Raw genomic sequence first — 18,225 nt, forward strand, 5'->3', positions numbered from 1 at the left:
ATGAAACTAGACCACCTTCTAACACCACACACAAAAATAAATTCATAATGGATCAAAGACTTAAAAGTTAGACCTGAAATTTTTAGACCATAAAAATTCTAGAAGAAAACATAGGCAGTAAAATCTCAGACATTGCTTGTAGCAATATTTTATCAGATATATCTCTCCAGCCAAGAAAAACAAAAGAAAAAAAGTAAACAAAAGGGACTACTTCAAACTAAAAAGTTTTTGCACAGCAAAGGAAATCACCAACAAAATAAAAAGACAACCCACAGAATGGGAGAATGGGAGAACATATTCACCCATACATCTGAAACAGGGTTAAGATCCAAAATTCATAAAGTACCTACAAAACTCAACACCAAAAAAAGAAACAACCCAATCAAAAATGAACAAGGGACTGAATAGACACTGCTCCAGGGAGAACATACAGATGGCCAATAGACATATGAAGAGATGCTCAACATCACTAAGCAATCAGGCAAATACAAATTAAAATCACAATGAAATATCATCTCGCACCTGTCAGAATGACTATTATCAATAACTCAACAAACAAGTACTACTGAAGACATGGAGAAAGTGGAAAACTTTAGCACTGTTTGTGGGAATGCAGATTGGTGCAGCCACTGTGGAACACAGTATGAAGATACCTCAAAGAATTAAAAGTGGCTTTGCCATTTGACCCAGCTATTCTACTTCTAGGAATATATCTGAAGGAATTCAAAACACTAATTTGAAAGAACATAAGCACCCCTATGTTCATTGCAGTGTTATTTACAATCACCAAGATATGGAAGCAGCCCAACTGTCCACCAGTAGATGAGTGTATAAAACAACTAAGGGACATTTACTCAATGGAATACCACTTGGCCATAAAAAGAGGAACATTTTTATACTCTTTGTGACAGCATGGAAGGACCAGAGAACATTTTGCTAGTTGAAATAAACCAGTCAGAAAAAGACAACCACCATATGATTTCACTCATATATGGAATCTTATAAACAAACTGAACTAACGAGGAAAGAAGGGGATAGACTCAAGTGGTAAACAGGATGACCGCTGGGGCTGTGAGGTTAGAGGGTGGAAGTTTTAAGTAAAAAGGGAAAAGAACTCATGGACATGGACAACAATGTGGTGATCGCTGGGAGGAGGGGATTATAAGGGGACTAAATGGTAATAGAAAAAATACAATAAAGATTAAAAATTAATTTAAAAAATTTAAGTCAAAAATGACACTCTTAAAAGGTAATAGAGAAAGATGCGAACAGTTATTCTGTCTATTCCATATGTTTAAGGCTGGATTAGGATATCTCATCTTCCGTACTATTGACATCTTAGTAAATTACAATTATTATTTTTTATTTGTGTGGGTGCTTAGGTCTGTTCTGGGCAATGTACAAGGTTAGCAACATCCCTGGCCTTTACCATTAAAAGTTAGTACTCCCTTTCGGCATTGTGACAGTAAAACATGTATCCAGTTATTGCCAGAGTCCCCTACGTGGGTAAAATTACCTGTAACTTAGAACTGTTGACTTAGAAAAAAATATATAGTGTATAAGGTAGAAACAAGTAAGATTTTTAAAAAGACCCAAGTCACACCGTTAGTGTTAAATGCTACACTCTCTGAGATAAAAAATACGCTGGATGAAATTAGTGGCAGATTATATATTATATTTAAAAAAATAGTAGAATAAAGGTATAGAAATAGAGATTCTCCAAGAATAAAGCTTGGGGGAAATATTAGATCATAGGTATTCTATGGGAAAAATTCAAGTGAGAAAATATATATGTAATTGGAGTGTGCAAAGGAGAAGAAAGAAAAAATATATAAATAATAGCCTAAGATTGTCCAAGTCAGTTACAATGTCATCCTAATGTGCCAAGGCTGCCGTTTCAATATCTCATCAGGGTACATACAAGAATCAACTGATGAATACATGAATAAGTGAAACAACAAACCAGTATCTCTCTCTATCTCTCTCCCCTCCCTCTCTCTGCTGCCCCCACCATACCAAGGTTATGGGTTTGAACTCTGGTCAGGGAACATACAAGAATATACAAGAATAACCAATGAAGGACTTCTGGTCAAGATTGAGGCATAGATGGAAACGCTGTGCCTCCTCACAAAACCAAGTTTAAAGACAACAAAGTTTTAGTAACAAGGGCGCAACTAAAACACAGAAAATGGAACTGTACGGAAGTCTGACAACAACGAAGCATTCAGCCAAACCGGTAAGAGGGGCAGAGTCAAGGATTGGCAGAGAGGAATCCTGACAGGAAAAAGCAGCCAGATGGACCCAGGCGCACAAGCGGCAGTTGGTGGATCCCAGGCATGGGGCGGCAACAGGCACACCCAGTGAGGGAGCAAGGCGGCTGGCTGACTCTGGTCACACATTCATGCACAGATAAATCAGGTAGAGGAGCAAGCAGTGAGACAGTGAAAATCAGGGTCCCAACAATGGGAATTAAAGCCTAAAAGCACCAGTTGGAAAAACTTCTGGGGTCAAGGTTCCAGGAGAGGTTCCAAGGCTCACAGAGAGTTTGTTGGAGAGACCCACAGGGTCCTGGAGGGTGCACAAGCCCACACACAGGGGAGCCAGCACCAGGGGGGGCCTGGTTTGCTTGCGGGAAACAGCAGAGGAGACAGAAATCCAAGAGAGAGTGGAACAAACGCCATTATTCCCCTCTGACCCCACCCCCACATACAGCATCACCACCCAGCAATTGGGTCACCCTGCCTTGGTGAACACTGCCCCTCATACGTAACAGGTGAGACAAAACCAAAAAAAACATGGCTCAAATGGAAGGACAAATCAAAGCTCCAGAGCCAATAGTTTTAAGCGACCAAAAGATAGCCAGCCTATCAGATGCACAGTTAAAAACCCTGGTGATCAGGATGCTCACAGAACTGCTTGATTTTAGTCACAAATTAGAGGAACAAATGAAGGCTAAACTCATTGAAATGAAGGGAAATGCACAGGAAACCAGTGGTGATGGAAAGGATACTGGAACTCAGGTCAGGGGAGTGGACTAGAAGGAAGAAAAAAATGACCAAACAGAAAAGAATGAAGAAGCAAGAATTCAAAAAAATGAGGAAAGGCTTAGGAACCTCCAGGACATCTTTAAATGTTCCAACATCCAAATTATAGGATGTACCAGAAGGGGAAGAGGAAGAGCAACAGGTGGAAACCTTACTTGAACAAATAATAAAGGAAAACTTCCCCAATATGGCAAAGGAAATAGTCTTCCAGGAAGCCCAGAGAGTTCCAAAGAGGTTGGACCCAAGAAGGAACACACCAAGGCACATCATAATTATATGAGCCAAGATTAAAATGGAGAGAATCCTAGAAGCAGCAAGAAATAAGGGGACATTCATCTACAAAGGAGTTCCCATCAGACTGTCAGCAGATTTCTCAAAAGAGACCTTACAGGCAAGAAGGGGCTGAAAAGAAATACTCCACATCATGAAACCCAAAGACCTATATCCAAGATTGATCTATCCAGCAAAGCTTTCATTTGGAATGGAAGGGCAGATAAACTACTTCTCAGATAAGGTCAGATTCAAGGAGTTCATCACCACTAAGCCCTTATTATATGAAATGTTAAAGGGACTTACTTAAGAAAAAGAAGATAAAAACTATGAACAGTGAAAGGACAGTAAACTCACAGATATTAACAACCACACCTAAAACAAAAGCAAACTAAGAGGACAGCTATATCAGGAGCAGAACCATAGAAATGTAGATCACATGGAGGGTTAGCAACAGGGGAGTGGGAGAAGGTACTGAGGATAAGTAGCATAGATGGTAGGTAGAAAATAGATAGGGGGGAGGGAGAATAGTATGGGAAATATAGAATCTAAAGAATCTGTGACACATGGACATGAACTAAAGGGGGGGATGGTGGGGGAATGGGTGTGCAGGGCAGAGGAGAATGAAGGGGGGAAAATGGGACAACTGTAATGGCATAATAAAAAAAAAAAGAATAACCAATGAATCAATGAATAAGTTGAACAACAAATCAGTTTTTCTCTCTCACACACAAATTTAAAAAGTTTGAACAACTTGAAATAAAAAAGTAATGTATAAGAAAGTTTTTGTTAAAAGCTTTTATCTATGGAATAGATTGAATAATGCTAGAATAGTTTAATATGTGGGTAAATTTTGAAGTTTCTCCTTCATTAGCCTTTTAAGAAGATAATTATTTAAAGGAAAACCAAAATCAATGTATTTTAGGGCTTATAAATTATGTCAAAGTAACATGTATGTTGGAGGCATAAATGAAGGTATGTAAAATGGAGTAATGCTATTTGAAGCTAGACGGTGATAAGTTAAAGATATATTGGAAGATATATTGAAAGATATATTAAAAATAGGAAGAGTATAGTTAACATGAAACAGAGAAGACAAAGTAAAATAATAAAAAATACTTAATTAAACTTAAAAAACAAGAAATGAGAAAAATGGGACATATAGGAAGATCATAGACTTAATTGACCAAAACATATATGTAATTATTTCTAATCTAAGTAGAATGACACTCAAGATAAAAGACAGAGTATGTCAGTTTGGATAAAAATACAAGACTCAACTATATGCTACTTATTAGAAATCTATTTTTAAATATAAATATACAAGTTAAAAACAAAAAGATGGACAAAATAGAACAAACTTTAATGATAAGATGAAGGGGATATATTAACAAATTAGATTACACAAAAAGGATTGTTTTCTGAGAAAATGAGAAATTTGTTTATACTAAAAGGTACAATTTATGAAGAAAACATAACAATCCTACATGTGTATATAAACCCATGAAAGAGCTTGAAACCTACATGAAACAAAATTAGACCGCACTGAAATTAAACACCGACATGTCTACATTATACATGGAGATTTCAACTCTCCTCTCCCAGCAATTGATAGAACAAGCAGACAGAAAATGAGTATGTTCAAATATAGAAGATTTAAACAATACTATAATCCAACCTGACCTAATGATCAATTATAGAACACTCTGCCCAACAACAGCAAAATGCACATTTTTTCAATTGCACATCAACCATTTACTAAGGCAGACTGAATGCTGAGCTATACAAGTCTCAGGGATTCACTTAACCTTCATAAAGAATACATACTGACGTTACTTTCATTTTATAGATGAAGAACTGAGGGAAAGAAAAAATAAATAAGTCACTCATTTGTTAAGAGGATGAGATATTTGAACATCATGCTATTCTAGAGCTCATTAGCTTTACTTTATTTAAAATATTTCCCAGGCCACCATCTCATTTCCTGTGAGGTTCATAATGTAGACAGATGCATAGGAAGTAGTACAAAAACAATTATGAGATTGTGATAAGCTGGGCTGACTTGGAAGACTCTAAAAGATGTTATCTCATATGTTCTTGATTCTTGCCTCATTTCCTAGTATAATTATTAACAGTGTTCCTTTGACTCACAAAAGTGTCCTGGTTTGGATTATGAATACTGTGTTCACAAATCTAATAGGCTTCTTTCCTTACTAAATTCAAGACAGACTTTTGGAAATTACCATACCCTGGCAAGTTACATGGGGAGAAAAAGGCAATAAAAAAGGAATATTAGAAGATCCTCATCTGACAAGACTAAACCTGGGAAATTGGTATCCCAAATACTTTGGGGGAAGAGAGAGATGTTTAGCCTTCTTTGACGGTGTGAGTTCTGGACATTTTCCTGTGAAATATTCTTCCAGAGAGGAGGTGAGAGGTCAGAAAATGGTGGTGGTAGTAGAGGGATTGATTGAGAAAGAAAAATAAGTCTACTCATTCGAATGAGCTTTTAACAGAGATCCAACCATTACCACTAACTCTGACCTTTTTAGATCCGAGTCCTGCTCTTTTTTTGCTAAAAAATATAAAAAAATAGGAAAACAAATACATCCCCTAGTCTAGTGACAGATCCAGCTCTCATATCACTGGCACCATTACAGGACCTCAGTTTCTCCTCCTTCTGTTTGTGAATAGCCATCCATCACAACCAAATACACATTGTAGTATAAGGCGACAGCTTCCAAAGTAAACACAGTGCGACAAGGTGTTTGAAAGACAGCAAAATAATCCCATTTGAATTTAATTTTTGCAAGACTAATGCTCTAAAAAGTGAAATCACTTACTTTGAAAAGGAAATAAAAAGTAACAATTTTGAAAATAAATTTGAGCCATTAGATACATTTTAAAATAAATAGTAAAATATTAAAGTTCCAAGTCAGTCTTTCCAAAGTACTAAATTGATGCTACCATAGAATAGAGTTGTGCCATTTTATAAAGGATAGTTTTAATAAAACTTTGTTTGCCTTTTTATAAGGACTATATCCAATAAGAAATGTACTATAGCAGCAGGACTTTTATTGACATGAAGAAATAGCTCCACAATAAAAAGGTTTTTTTAAAAATTTTTTTCTTGTATTTCTAGGCTTAATGAACTATTTTTATGGTAAATTTCTGTAACTCTCTGGTCATTAACTTGCAAATATTTCTAATATAAAGAAATTAATGAAAGAAGTATACATAATTATAAATGCTTTCAATTTCTCTTTATTCTTATGCTAGTTAGTGGTAAAGGATTTGTCCTCGCTACACTTATTTCTTGATCTTCCATACTTTCCCAGTTATTGCCAAGAAGTTTTGTTTTACATTAAGGATGTGCTCTTGATGAGAAGACTGCTTTAAAATCATATTACTCTTATTTATTTTTATCTACTAGATTGTTTCTTTGAATTCAGTTTCATGAATTTACAAATAAATAATTCTGTTTAAAACAAAATTGAGATTTTTTGCATAATTATAAGTCCAACAGCATAAACATTTAAAACACTGCCATTATTTGTTTCTGCAAGAAATTTCATATAGTATTAACATTAGAAAAGCAAGTTAGAATTCATCATTTGTGGACTTGGAGTATCTCACAAATAAATTCCAGCTGCAGGCCATGATAACAAGTGGAGATTTAATGCTTTTCTTTCTGGTTCACAGGGTGAAGAATTTGAGTTTGAGTTGACAGTAGTGACCCTCAACTGGAATACATTGATGTATTAGTAAATTCTTCTTAAAATTAGTCTGAACTTCTTAGTACTTCTTTGTCAAGAAAAATAAGCTACTTTGGGGGGAGCATTAAATAAAACAAACCATGAGAATAAGATCTCTTTAGAAGCATACATATGCAGTACCTTCATAGGGTTTCCTTGACCATTCAATAATAAAAATGCTATTTTATAATTCATCTCGTTATAAAATATGAGAAGTGGAGAGAAGTAGAACTTGAGTAATTATTAGATTGTTGTAAATTTGTTGTTAAATCTTTGTTGGTATGAGAACAAACCTGTAAGAATATAATTAGATATGGCAATAATCCAAAAAACAAAAATTAAATTGACAGATTGGGTCCCATGGTTATTCTTAGAATAATGTCCATATCTATATTTTCTAACAAGGATGTCAAAGGTTTTGTTTTTCTGATTTCCAGAGCAGCAAACTTCACCTGGGATACCAAATTTAATCTGCTTTTTTTTTCCTACCTCTTAGCAGACAACCATCTTCACAATCTTTCACTCAGATTTCAGTTATTTGGCTTAGCATTTTTACAATTTGGGTAAAATCTTAAATGTAGAACTGGAATGTAAATTCATGCATTTTATTTGAAAGTTCTAAGCTAAAGATAATGAGTTTTTTACAAATAGAAGTGGCATCTTCCACATCGAAAAGAATAAAAATTTGACTCATATGCTTTTTTAAAATTTGTCATGTTATATGTTTTCCATTGAAATATATTTGTAATAATATATTCAATTGTATAATAACCAAGGAATATATTAATTAACTAAGAAAGTATTATGGATTATACTATGAAAACATAAGAGTATTTCCCCCCAAAGCCTTTGAAAAAATGGAGGAATAGTAGTAGTACAATTTTTAAACAATTAGTATAGAAAGTTACAAATACAAGATCTTTCTGGAAAAAGTCCAATCATTGTTAATAAATTGAGAACAGTTCTTTGAGACATTGATGTAACCTGGCAGTTAAGGAGAGTGGACTGGAATGCACATGCATGAACAATGATGATTTCACTGTACTAGTCAGTGGGGGCAGTACATACCGTTGAGCATGTGTATTGTGTGGCCATAGTCATCCAAAATGACTGAGTGAGTAGAGCAACAAATTTGCATCAAATTTTGCATTAAGCTTGTACATTGCTCTGAGGAAATTATTTGGATGATTCTGGAGCCTTTCAGAGATAATGCAATGAGCGTGGTGCAAATAAAATTGTGGCACAAATGCTCCTATGATAATCATGAATCTGTTAAAAATTATTGATATTCTGGAAGACCTGAGAATGTTGAACGTGTATAGGCTACAATCAACAAAGATCAGTGACTGATAGTGCAAGAACTGGAAGCTCTTCTGGGGACTCCAGAAACTGCTGTGTGAGTTTTCGATACAGGATCTTGGTATGAAGCCTGTCATGGCTAAATTCATTCTGCGACTTCTGCTACCAGAGCAGAAGGAATATTGTTCTCAATGTTGTGGTTGCTAATAATGCTGGGAGAACTGTGTGAAGTCCAAAGGTACCTACTTTGAAGGGGACCGGGTCATCATTGTCTTATGTACAGTGTTTCTTGTATCTTATATCTTCTTCAATAAATGTATATTTTTCATAGTACGCGGCTGGATACTTTCCGGACAGACTGTGTGTGTGTGTGTGTGTGTGTGTGTGTGTGTGTGTGTGTGTGTGAGAGAGAGAGAGAGAGAGAGACAGAGAGACAGAGAGACAGAGAGAGAGACAGAGAGAGAAACCTCTGAATTCACAGTGTTTAGTATTATTTTATTATTGTTATTATATACGTGAAGTAGACTGAAAATTTTAAATCAGAAGAAACTAATCAAAGTCTAATACTTTATTTTAAGAAACATTTTAGTAGATATTTTAGGTTGAGTGACTACTTATTGTTTCTTGCACTTTCTACATCTAAATTATTGTAGAGTGGGAATCCATTTTCAATGTAACAGCTAGGCATTGCATGAAAGCCTTCAAAATAAGTCAGGTAGGTTCCTTGTACTATATTTATAAAGGCAGGAAAGTGGAGCAATGCATTATGAAAGCTTTTCATGAGCAGGGATTTGTACTAAAAGCACTTTCTGTTTTTGTTTTTTGGAGATTTAGACTGCTAGACTAATATATCTTCCAAGAATGTGCACAGAGAAGAAAGTCAGCAACCCAGTTTTCAAACAAACGAAAGTCAACTTTAAAAAATTGTTTATGTATTTGATGATCACATTTTTTTTCTTTTATAACAACATCATTGTTTAATGGATACCACTCTGGTACATGATCATTCAGTTAACTTACTGAGTTTAATTCCTACCCAGTAACTGATTTCTGCAACACTTGAACACTGAGTCATCAACTTTTTAAAATGAGATATTCTAAAATTTTATTAATTACTTATTTCTACCTAATAAACTGCCCCCCAAAACTTAGTAGCTATGAAAAACTCACTTTGTTTCTATTTCATACTTTGTATTAATCATAATTCTGAGTAGAACTTAACTGAATTCTCAACTTTAAAGTCTCCCAAGCTCTGGCCAGTTATCTCAGTTGGTTAGAACATGATCCTGTTACACCAAGGATGTGGGTTTGATCCTCACTCAAGGCATGCATAAGAATCAACCAATGAATGCATAAATTTGTGGAACAACAAATCACTTTTTCTCTCTAAAAAATCAATCAATAAAAAATAAAGTCTCTCAGAAGACTGCTTAATTAAGATGTTAATCAGGGCTATTCTCTCATAAAAAGCTTGAATAGGGAGAATCTGCCTCCAAACTTAAGCAGTGGTTGGTAGGAATTAATTTCTCAAAGGCTTTCTTGTTTTAGAGCTTTTATTCCTTGCAGATGGTTGGAAAGAGGCCGCCTTCAGTCCCCTGCTACGAGAACCTCCCCAGCTTGATTGATCATAGCAAGCACATAGAAAGAGTAAGAGATGCCAGAAGACAGAAGTTACAGTCTTTAATAAACTTATCTCAGAAATTAAAGTTTTGTTTTATTCTTATCATTAGAAGCAATCAGTAGGTCTCACTCATACACAGCAAAAAGGGACTTCACAGTAGTGTGAATAATAGAAGGCAGGGATCTTTCAAAGACATTTTAGAAGGCTACCTGTCACAACATCAGATCATTTTGTGAATCTGTATGCAAATTATGCTAGCGTATCATGATGAAAATAAATTTTCAGAAAAAACTATTTTTGCTTATTTTAAAAAATTACATAGATTTAAAAAAACAGTAATTTAATAGTCATTACTAGCACAGTGCTTTTTAAAGATTTAAATGTAGACATTTTCTTATAATATGGGAGGTACATAGGTGATTATGTTTTTTTTCCCCTGAATGATGCATTTATCTACCATACATGTATAAAATTCCTCATATTGCTGTAACCAAGCAAACTGAGGTTCATCCATGTGGCGCCTTGATGTGTGACTCAACAGTTGGTGGTCAAGAAAACAGGTTTTTATTGGTAGGATTCCAAACTCAGGGGGTCTGGGGGCACTCCTGCTCAGATCCCTGTTGTCCCTCAAGATCCAGCACTTCCCTTTGTCCCCATCAGGCTATAAGCCAAAAACTTGCCTAGAAGTTCCCCATATCTTTATCAGTTCTTCAGCCAACTGTGCAAACAGTCATCTATCCCCTCTGGAAGGTGCTCTTATCAGTTTCAGAGTCACCATGTTCTCACAGCACCTCTCTCCCTCAGGATCTGGGGCACTCTGTCTTCAGCCTCCATGTAACAGTTCAGGGAAATAGGTACAGCGTTACACTGAACCATGGTGGAGTCCAGGGAGACACACATCCCAAAAGAGTAGCTTTTCCATACATCCTTAAAAGAAGCAAAAGTCTGCATGCCTGGTCACAGTTCCGTTCAGCTCCAGCCATTTTCCACAAATCTGTGTTTGGTTAGGCAGGTTCCTACACAGCTCCATCAGCTCTCTCCTTACACACTCCTCCTGCATGGATGCTTCCTCCTCTTTTTCAGCCCACATAGCTGCTACCTCACTACAGACCACATGCCTCCTTCTTTCCTACACCAACCTGCATGGTGGAATCCCTCAGAGAAGCAGAAGTAGCTCCTCCCTCACTACAGTTAGTATGGCAAAATCCCCCTAATTCATGGCTCCTTCATCATGGCTGCCTGTTTCTATCTCAGCCTGTCCTCATTTAAAATACTCAGCCCAGAACTTCCTACATGACTTCATATCTAGCCCTTCTTATGATGGGCTACCCTGTATCCTTTACCTTCTTTTTGCCACCAACTTTAGTCATGGCAAGAGTTCTCAGTGACACAGGGGTATCCAACCCCTGACTCTCATGCAGGCATTATATAAGATCCCCCAGCTATGTCACAAGTTCCTGCATGCTCCCAAAGGCACGTATGCCTTTGTCAGGGGCAGTATGACAGCTTTTAACTTGCCATCATTATGCAAAATATCTTAAAACCTGAAATGTTTGCTCCCTCTCCCCCCCCAGGCAAGATTCGTGGGGAATATGCTTTTCTATTTTTGGTGACCCCCCTCCCTGCACCCCATTACATTGCCAATGTACCTGTAGTCATTTGCTCTGGATAGCAACACAATTTCTGAAGTTTTCAGAATTTCAAGGGTTTTCTAATTTGAATTTTTTAGTTATGTTCTAGATTCTCATCCTTGAATTTTAGGGCATGTAAGTGGTTATTTTAAAAAATGATGATGTTCATCCACTAGCTTCAGTACTTTATTTCCCTACAATCTATTCATTCACATGCCGACACACATACTTGCATATATTCAACTGAATGTGCTGCTTGTTCAGGAAGTTCTTATCACAGAATTTTATTGCATATAACACTGTGATGGCAGCACATCCTAAATTATTACTAATGGCTGTAATTTGCTTTTATTCCCTTTAAGGGCTCACCCAGGGCAGCCAACTGAGCAGAAAAATACAAACTTTTGGATTTGCATTTTATTTCTTGCTTCATTAATTTTATTAAGTTCCAGACTGATTAATTTTTACAATTAAAATGTCATTTACATTTAATATCACAAATCACCTTTTCTGTATTTAAACATTTTACTTTTATTTTTTGAGTTCAAGTTCAAAATTGCATTTATCAAGTCCTAATTAGATGTATCTCATAGGGTACAGTAGTTAGATGAGCAGTAACAGGGCCAAATAAGAGGGCTTTCTTTAAAAGAAATTGAAAAAGGTTTTCACATATCTGGTATACAATGTAGACTTCCTATACTGTCTAACTAAAGTTATGTGTGTAATATCAATGAATGGCATATACAGGTAACTATTGATTGATAGTGGAAGATCAAATCTGGGCAACCGAAGAGGAGACCTTTCTTTTTTCTTACATGTATAGACTATGTGAGATTTGTATGGAGTCTTATTTAATAACAGAAGATTTTATTTTGCTGTTTACTTACAACAGTGGTACAATAAATGATGGCCAGAAGGGGAAGCAAAGTATGTAATAAATCTTACCACTTTTGCCATTTTCCTGAGAGAACAGTAACAAGAAAAAAAAAGAACAAAAACACAGAATATACTTTGAGATAAAAGCAGAAATGTGTTTGTGGTTTCTGTCTTTGAGGATGATGATGATCACAATAAAATGATAATAATAAAGACAATATACAGCATGCTGACGATAGCTAATGATACTGCATTGTATATTTGAATATTGCTAAGAGTACATCTTAAAAGTTCTCACCACAAAAAATAAGAAAGCAACCACTTAAAAAAATAAAAACTGTCACTGCAGACCTTTAAGAGGACAGGCATTAATATTACAGTTTCACAAATGAGGACATTTGAGGTTCACAGAGGATAAGAATTGCCTAACTTGACACCTCTAAATATAGCAGAGCAATATTTAAACCCAACTCTGTCTTTCTGTAAAGTCTGGGTCCTTTCCATCACTTCATGCTGTCTGCCATAAAGAAACTCATTGACATTGATAGTTACAGTTTAACTTATTACTTTCTATAGTGTCATTTATATAGAAAGTTCAATTTCTGTAAATCTTCCCTGAAAACTGTTTGGAACTTATATTTCTCTTTCTTTAAAAAATATTTTAAAAACACAAATATAACTCTACTACTCTGTGAACATATTCAAAGAAACTGAAACATATTGAGACCAAAACATAGCAAATTTTGTCTTGAAAAGAAGATAAATAAAAAAAATTGATACTAAACTATGACTCCTGTCACCTGACTAAAATTCCAAGGCTCAAACTCGTAAATATGAGCAGACTCGTTCCGGTTAAGATCAAACAACTTTTTCTGACATTACTATGTTTCAAAAGTGCTAACTGAATTCTTGCTAAGAGAAGGCATTAAGACTGAGAGATTGAAGTCAAATAAACATGGGGCAAATCTCAGTTTTGTCAATAGCCATGTAATTTATATTTAACTTCTTAATATTTGATTTTTATGTGTAGAGATTAGCTAGCATGAACTTCAGTGCCATTGTACACAATAAAGGAGTGATGTGCTCTATGAATAGACATCATTATACTTTGCCATTGCTATCATACTCATAATTGATGACTGAAAGAGCACTACCCCCCAAATTTAAAATTAAGTGAAAAAATAAAATAAAAAAGAAAAGAACACCACTAATATGACTAGGTAAGATTGCTTCTTGATGGCTCTTACTCATTTACTCAATTACATTTACTGAAGTTAGATCATTTGCCTGAAATTTTGGTAGCCATTGAGATAGAAGGGAAATAAAATACACACTTTTCTCTCAACTCCATTCCTAATTGCACTACTCCCAAATTGCCCAATGGCTTGAAATACAGCTGGAGCTTAACAAGAGGCCAGACTATAGAAGGATGTGTAGGATAAACAGGATGTTTACTTCTTATAGTTTAAAAACCTCAAAAGGGAAATGCACATTATGCTATTTAAAAACCACTCTGGCTACTGTAAATGAGGTGTGGGGGAGAGTGTCTGTGGACATATATATCAGTTAGAACTCCAAGGCAGTAGTGCATAGAGGGAATTATAGTTGGTTTGGCAAAGTCATTGGTAGTTGAGATGGAAAGATAGAGGTGGACTTGAGATATAGAACAAAGGCAACACTAATAGATTTAATAGATAAGTGAAAATAGGTAAAGGGAGAAGAACAAGAATACACTGATAATAATTTGGGGAAGAGGAACTAAGTTTAGATGACCTTTGCATCAGAAAACCAAGAGGTAAGCATTGGACCTGCTAAATTTGAGATGTTTATGATATATCCAAGTACAGATGTCAGTTAGGTCCTGGGCTGGAGAAAAATAAAATTTATAAGAACAATTTACATGAAGATATAAATTAAGGTGTTTTTATTTAAGGTAGATGAGTTAAAAGTCAGTAAATAAATAAAGGAACATTTTACCAAGCTGTGAAAAAAATTTAACACATCGAGGTCAAATAAAAAAGAGGGTAATGTATGAAAATTACCTAGCACAATCCATTGTGCATATATAAATGTAAATAAAAATCTTAATAGCAATAATTAATTAAGCATTGTATTTGTGCTTACCTCAGGTACATATACAAAAAATATTATGCTAAACTGTGTGAAAGGAAGAAATATCCAAACCTGTAGAGAATTTTTATGAGTTAATTTGAGCAAAACTGATGACGTATGCCAGGAGGCAGGATCTAAAATGCTCCAGAGAAGAACAGTTTTGCAATTTCTTCCATGCAGTTGAAATTAAGGAGAGAGTTTAAGGAAGACTACAGGGAGGTGAGAGCAAGCAAGGCTGAGATTGGATTACAGAGTAGTTAACAAGACTGTTTGCTCTCTTGAGGGTGGTCATGCCTTTCAGAGGTATAACTTCTGGCATTTCCCAGGTGTGTTAACTTAGATGCAGAAGAAAAATGAACAGGGGTGGCTTAAACACCTTTCACTCTAAAGAAGTTATAGGCCTGGCTTCTATTTATCCACCATGTCCTGCCCAGTTAAGAATTTATGACCATATCATTCTGTGAGGTTACTTTCAATATATCCCATTTTATTTTGTCTACAAAAGTAAGGCACCTGAATGTATCTCAAACATTTTAACCATTTGTAGTTATTACCCCCACTAAGTCATGGTTATGTTTGTATTTTAATGATTTCATCAACTACTAATTATAGTTTTACTTGTTTTTTTCCATGTTTTAATTTTTCTAAGTTTTATTTTCCAAAGATAGTAACTTGTACTTTGTACCACTTTTACTACATAAACTACAATGGAGCTTCCTGAGTTAAATACTTTTCTTTGTGATCTAGCTGAACGAGAAGGATACAGAAAACACTGCAGTGATGATAAGAAATATATGGGGTGTCCTCCTCTGTTTTTTTGTTCTAGCCTTCTGATTTGGGGAGCTCTGAACACTTTCACTGGGAATGTAAATCTCCTTTTCAGCAAAGGTGGCTGTGGTTAAGCCCTGCAAGTTCTTGGGTAAAACTTCAGCCAACTCTCAAGGTCTTCAGTATATTTTCTTATTGTTTAGTCTCTCAGCTCTCTTCAACCTCATTAAAAGTAAAGCCCTTACGAAGCATGCATTTTTTCTCAAAGGGGCACTCTATGTCATTTGGTCTTCAGTTTTTACCTACTTTAAGTGTAGGTGCTTTTTCCCGATGTTTCTTTCTTTTTTTTTTTTTTTTAAGATTAAAAAAATAGATTTACTTTGCTTAGTCTGTGAAGAAAGAAAACTAATTGATATTCAGACTTATATTTTTGCCCCTAATTTCTAGATCTATTCATTATTGTCACATTTATTTAGGGATATTTCTATCATATTTTAAATCTCATTACTGACAGGGAAACTTGAGTATAACAACATTTTCTGATGCTGAATATAAATGGCATGTAGCACTGGCTCAGAGGTCTTAGTACACAGATGTCTGAACTATCAACGTTAGCCAAATTATCTCTTATTTTGCATATCAATTAAATGGAGTCAGAATTTTCTGCAATATTCAGGCTCACTGAATGCATCAACATTAACATTTTTGGATTTGTTTATGTTTTCCTTTTGAATGATCTAGGCCTACTATCAGTCATTTTTTTTCAAAAAAAGTACTGTCCATCTTTTAAAACTAACACATCTCATACATCTCTGAGTTTGTGTTAGCTCATCCTTAAATAAACTGTTAAAATTTGAAAATAAAAACCTTAAGTTATATCAATATAGTTTTAGTTTTAGAGAAAGCAAAGAATGGTAAAAAGAATTTCATTACTGAAGCAACACTGGATTGTTTTTTTGCTTTGGCTTTGCATAAATTGGTAAACTTGAGCATGTTTTAAAAATATATTTATTAGTTTTTAAAACATTTTATTTATTTATTTTTAGAAAGATATGAGGTGAAGGAGAGAGGGAGAGAAACATCAATGTATGGTTGCACCCCCTACTGGGGACCTAGCCTGCAACCCAGGCATGTTCCCTGGTTGGGAATTGAACCTGTGATGCTTTGGTTCACAGGCCTAACTCAATCCACTGAGCCACATCAGCCAGCACTACTATTTTTAGTTATTATTCCATGCCTGTATCTTTAATAGAATAAGAATATTAAACTATCTCTAGAAAAATGTCAAAAGTATTAGATGAAATAGGAGAAATAAATTTGTTTCATCTGGCACAGAGTAGTTTTTATTATTACAGAATTTTGGGGCAGAGGCAGATGCTTTAGACTGGTTGACTTAATTTATCTTCCAACCTCTTTCTAGGGTAGACTGCACTTCCCAGCTCCCTTGTAGCTAGAATTCCAAGAATGACTGTGAAAGAGAAAGTGAGCAGCATGAGACTGGAGAGACCAGAACTTCTAGACCAGAGCATCACTGGAAGGGCTTGGATTGTCTAAGGCTGAAAGTGATGGCAGTGGCTTCCTGATGCAGTAGCTTTCTCATCACAGCAAGGCGTGGTCACTAAAGCATGGATTACCTGCATCTCTATCAGCAGACCAGTTCTGCAGCAATGGTCGGGGAGTTATTCCTAGAATTTCTGCCAACTCGCCCATCCCATGTACTAAGAAATATATAATATTCCTTAATGAATCCTTTCCTATTCTTTCACTAGACTAGATTCTGTTTCCACAATAAATGACCAATACAACAATGTCTTAAAAATGATGAAAAATAAAATTTCTTATTTACTTAAGCCACTGGCTTTCCTTGGTTGTTTGTTTGGAGGTAGAGTTGCTCTGTTACTTTAGTTAAGCTTTATGATTATAAAACTTATGCTCAAAAAAGGGGAAAAGGTTATGGTTAGGAACTAGAACTTATGTGGAACTGACTAAAGGAATAAATGGTGAGTTACTTATTAATAATCAGATATTGTGGAATAGGAGCCCAGGGGAATTGGAAGAAACAATGAAGATGGTGAGGTGTCGGGCCTCTTGAGGTCAGTACTATAGGCCCAGACATTCAAATTCTTAATCTCTTTTTCTATACAGATATCCAGTTAACCCAGCACCATTTGTTAAAACAAACCATCATCTCTGCATCATGTTGCAGGGGCACCTTACTTTAAAACAAGGACCTGCACGTGTGGGCTGGCTCTGGGCTCTTTTCCATTGTCTTACACGTGCATCCAAGTACCAACTTCACAGTATTCAACATTGCAGCTTTATAAGGGTTTTTTTTTTTATTTCGTAGTGTTTGTTCTAGGATTGTCACATTACTGTTGGGCTTATTCAATTCCATATAAATATTAGATTGAAATTGCTAATTTCTATATACTTTTTGTATTGTAGAGGGGAACTTTTTGACTGAGATGGTCCTGAATCTCGTTTATTTTGGAAGACCAGTTGTCATTAAAATACTGATTTTTCCTGAGTTTATTGAAATTTTTAAAATATTTCTGTATAGGTCTTAGGTGGAGAGAAAAGAGCCAGTCAGGCTCCCTCGCCAAGATAACCCGGGAACTGGGACTTAGTAGTGTTTCTACAGCTGTGCTTAAAGGCCCTCATGTGCAGAATCAAGGCCTGTTCTACAACCAGTGATGGTCTGTGTTGGCATCCAGCTGGCTTCGTGCGCACTTAGTATATATGGGAGTCCGGTCTTTCCTTGGTGTGACTCACTGCCTGTGGTGTGCATGGATCACCCCACCCCAGAATAAAGGCATGGCAGATGTCCCAACAGCTCCCTGTATTTTCTT

Source organism: Artibeus jamaicensis, unplaced genomic scaffold (assembly GCF_021234435.1).
Source record: "Artibeus jamaicensis isolate MK-2021 breed Jamaican fruit bat unplaced genomic scaffold, CSHL_Jam_final contig_935, whole genome shotgun sequence".
Classification (NCBI taxonomy): domain Eukaryota; kingdom Metazoa; phylum Chordata; class Mammalia; order Chiroptera; family Phyllostomidae; genus Artibeus; species Artibeus jamaicensis.